Source organism: Cannabis sativa, chromosome 2, assembly GCF_029168945.1.
Source record: "Cannabis sativa cultivar Pink pepper isolate KNU-18-1 chromosome 2, ASM2916894v1, whole genome shotgun sequence".
NCBI lineage: Eukaryota > Viridiplantae > Streptophyta > Magnoliopsida > Rosales > Cannabaceae > Cannabis > Cannabis sativa.
This window is the reverse complement of record NC_083602.1, coordinates 52,803,570-52,808,252: the sequence shown is the minus strand read 5'-3', so window position 1 is coordinate 52,808,252 and position 4,683 is coordinate 52,803,570. Positions and strand designations below refer to the sequence as shown.

The window sequence follows — 4,683 nt, the reverse complement described above, 5'->3', positions numbered from 1 at the left end:
TTTGACAAAAATACAAACTACAACTGCACCGCAAAAAATTTCAAACCGCATTTTTAATGCAATATGGTGCAGTACGAGCAATATGTGCAGTATGAGCGGTTTGATAAATACCTCTAACTAGTGGTGCTTAGCATTACATGTAATGCTAAGCACTACTAGTTAGGGGTGTTTATTGATTAGGTGACATTTATTGATTTAGTAACATTTCACACAAATGTAAGATATTCCAGTGTGAGTAAATATTGAAATGTCACAATATCTTTATATTAGTGACACTTTAAAAATGTCAGTGTTGTTTATAAATTAAATTAAAAAAATTATTAATTCTTTAAAAATAAACAAATTTAGTAGCATTTTTTCAAATGTAACTATAAACCAGATTATTTAAAAAATAATTATGATTTATTATTATTATTATTATTATTATTATTATTATTATTATTATAAAGAATAATAAAAATGGTAAAGCAGGCAAATTTATAATTATTTTATTAACATAATTAATGTACATACAAAAAATAATTCTAAATAAATGGATATAATCTCTTTTTCATATCTCTAAAGAAATAACTAGATGATCCCTCAACATCACCATCTTTTTAGCAATAACATTTATCCATATAAGCCTTTTAGCTTTTTAGTATTTCTTCAATACTTTGTAACTTGCCCGATGATGTAAGTCCTCTTCTGCAACTTGTTCTGTTTGATATGGCAGCAATAGCAGCAAACATTTCAACATAAAGATTTCAATACAGTAGCTAAGATCAAGATAATGTGCTCCTAACAAGAAATCTTCCAGCAAGTATAGCTACACCCAACACAAAACCAACAATCAAATATTAATAAGAGTTACAAAAAATGTATTAGTATTACAAGAGTTAACACACTAAAAATATTAGTTACAAGAAAAACTAAACAAAATCATAGGCTATAAGATACCAAATTTGCTACTACAAATAAATTTTGATAATTACTATGCAGAGAAAATAACAAAAATGATCCTCATCTCCGATCCAAATGACAATGAAAATGGTATGAAACTTTTAAAGGACCTAACTATAAAAAATTGTTACTTTTAGTGACAATTTTTTAGTCACAACATAATTTTTTTGTGACTAAATGTGACTTTTAGTCACAACAAAATGTTACTTGTAACTAAAACATAGTATTTAGTTACAAGTTGTCACTAATTTAATTTTAGTCATAACAAGTATTGTGACTAAAAATACATTTAGTCACAACAAATTGTAATTTTTGTGACTAATACTTTTAGTCACGGACCTTTTAGTCACAACATAGAAATCATGATTTATAATTAGTCATAATTTTTTCACTTTTAGTTACAAGTTTTGTTGTGACTAAAAGTAAGATTTTTACAGTGCTATCTTGGGTAACATCTTGTCGTTTTGTATGGTTATCGATGTTTTATAATAGTTATTAAATTAAATTGAGTGAGATTTAATACTTAATTGTATTAATAACAATAAAATATTTAGGTGGTACTAAAAATTAATGGTATGCTTCAATATTTCTTTAAGGGCTAAGTTGAAAAATACTACTTTTATTAATCAATTGATCAAATTTACTTCTAATTTTATATTTAATTGAAACATACCTCTTTTTATATGTATTGTACCTAAAATTTCCTGACATAAGAGAGTCACATGGAGAGTATCTTGAAGTGACAGGAGTAAAATTAATACAATATTTAAAAAAAAGAAGTAAAAATGATAGACTTTAAAAAAAAATGATAAAAATAAAATAAGACAATATAAAAAAGATATAGAGTTTAATTTCAGCTATCTTTAATTTATTAATCAAAAGTTTGGCCTACACACATTAAAATACACACATTAAAATCAAACGACAAATTAAACAAGCAGCTTAGTAAGGCACGCAAACAACAAATATAATTATTGTATAAGTATCATTCTTTTTCTTTTTTTTTTTTTTTTTTTTTGTGAACAATGTATAATTTTCTTGTTAAATGCATTTATTTTAGGTAGTTTTTTTTTCTTATAAGCTTACTCATTTTTAACTAAATTTGTACATATACACATATCGTACAAAGTAGTTTTTTTTTTTTTTTTCATACGTTATCCACGAATAAGTAATATTAGAAAAAGTTAGTATCTATCCTCAATATTTTACTATCTAATTAAAAAAAACAAATCCTTCAAACATTATAAGAAAAAGTTAGTATCTATCCTCAATATTTAACTATCTAATTAAAAAAAAAACAAATCTTTCAAACATTATATGAGTTAGAGTTATTTTATCAGTTGAGAAAGATAAAAGTTAAATTTGAGTTAAATATTCTTAATACAAATATACTTTTATATAGAAGGAAATATATTTTTTTTTTTGAATGGAAATAGAATTTCATTAAGAAGACAAATCATTTAACAATATAGACATAAACTCACTAAAAACAATATTTTCATTGAAGATTTGATTTGGAAAAGAATAGGAAGCTTTAGCAAAATTATGAATCACTTTGTTAGTAGAACCATAAACAAACAAAAAATCGACTCTACTCTAATAATTAATCAAATGTCTATCATTAACAACTAAACTAAAAAGAGAGTTCATCATTAATTGACAGCGAATGGTCTTAACACCCACTAAATAATCTGTCTCAAGTACCAATGCCAACCATTCTTTGTCCTTGATCCAATTGAGAGCCTCCCGTATGGCTATAACTTCAACCAACTGAGGTTCCACATCGCCACAACAACAAATGTTACAAGCTTTAACAAGATCGCTCAAATGAGCTACTAAATCGATTCCAAACTGATGAGTCATAAGGAGTAATGCATGATCAATATTTATCTTGATTTGATTCTCTTGAGGCTTTACCTAAACTTTGGCATAGGGGTGGCAAAACGGGTTTCGACAGGGCACACGAACACGAACACGAACACGATACGAATTTTACGGGTTAGGGTTGGGAAAATTAGATGCGGGTCGAAAACGGGTCGACACGACCCGCTTAACACGAATGTGACACGTTTGACACGATTTTTTAAATATAATAAAATAAAAAAGTAATAATAATAATAATAATAATAATAATAATAATATAATTATATAAAAATATATATTTAGTGATTCAATGTTAAGGTAAAAAATTTTAAATTTAATTTTCTTTAACATGAAATTAAAAATATTTTAATTTTTATTATATATATATAACAAATTATATATACATAAATGTATATAAGTTTTTTAATGGAGCTTAAATTTATTAATTTTCTCTACAATTTTAGCTTTAATAATAGCAAAACGGGTCACAGTAGGTCGACACGAACACGACACAATTTTTTACGGGTCGGGTTAGGGTTGATATAATTAGACACGAGTCAAAAAACAGATCGACACGCTTGACACGAAATATAAAGCGGGTCACATAAAATATGATACGAACACGACATGATGACACGTTTTGCCACCCCTACTTTGGCACCATCTTGCGCCACACTACTAGGAAGTGGTGTATGTTAGAAATTTATTGGGGTCACAATTATATACATAAAATGTGTGTTGGGTCATCAAATAAATAAGTCAAATTTATGTGGTCTATTTTGGAATAAAGTTTATGACTTGAGGACACGATTTCCATGATTTTAATATGTGGATACCAATTAGACAATTTCTATTTTGATGAGGGGCCAAATAGAAATAGTCAATAAATATTACCAACAGGTTTTTCTGTTGGTAATATAACGGGTAATGATCCCCATTTGCATTGTATCTTTTCACTGTTGTATCCCCATCACCAAGAGAAAAACTACAGAGAAAGGTTTTGATGCAAATTGAAAGATCATACCAATTAAAGGTCATTACAAAATCGATTCTGTAACGTCCCCGCTTCAAGCCTCCATTGGGCCCTTACACCCACGGACTAATGGCTCTTATACACGAGTTCGTCACTCTGGCTGCTTTCTGGATTGATGACTGACCCTACAGATCAACACAAGTGTTTTCAGCGTGCTTTGTCCTCACTCACACGCATCCTGGGAAAACTTCCCAGGAGGTCACCCATCCTTGAAATTGCTCCCAAGCCAAGCACGCTTAGCCTGTGGAGTTCTTTCGAGATGGGCTACCGAAAAATAAGATGCACCTTATTTTTCGGTAGCCCATCTCGAAAGAACTCCACAGTTAAGCGTGCTTGGCCTGGAGCAATTTCAAGGATGGGTGACCTCCTGGGAAGTTTTCGCAGGATGCCTGTGAGTGAGGACAAAGCACGCTGGAAACACTCATGTTGGTCTGTAGGGTCAGTCATCAATCCAGTTTGCAGCCAGAGTGACAAACTCGTGTATAAGAGCCATTAGTCCGTGGGTGTGAGGGCCCAATGGAGGCTTGAAGCGGGGACGTTACAAATGGTATCAGAGCCTTGACCCAGCCGGAAGTGTGGTCGACGAGGACGTCGAACCCCGTAAGGGGGGGTGATTGTGACAGTCAGTAGTCCCGTGATCCGTAAGGGGAAATACCGGGTAAGCTGTGCAATCCCACATCGCCTGGGGAAGGTCAAGTGGGATGATTCTGAGACTGTGTAGGTATGGGACTACACAGTTGAAGATGGCTTAAATGGATTGATTGGTACTACCTATGTCAACAAGGTGCATCTTGTTTTTCGGTAGCCCATCTCGAAAGAACTCCACAGTTAAGCGTGCTTGGCCT

General features: G+C 31.1%; 1 long non-coding RNA gene across 1 annotated transcript; it reads right to left on the bottom strand.

Annotated features, from left to right (window-relative positions):
• Window positions 1-463: 463 nt before the first annotated feature.
• Window positions 464-1,305, bottom strand: LOC133033990 (uncharacterized). Its single transcript, XR_009685979.1, has 2 exons — window positions 975-1,305; window positions 464-808 (listed from the first exon to the last, which is right to left on the bottom strand). It is a non-coding gene; the product is annotated as an uncharacterized LOC133033990 (long non-coding RNA).
• Between the last annotated feature and the right edge of the window lie 3,378 nt (window positions 1,306-4,683).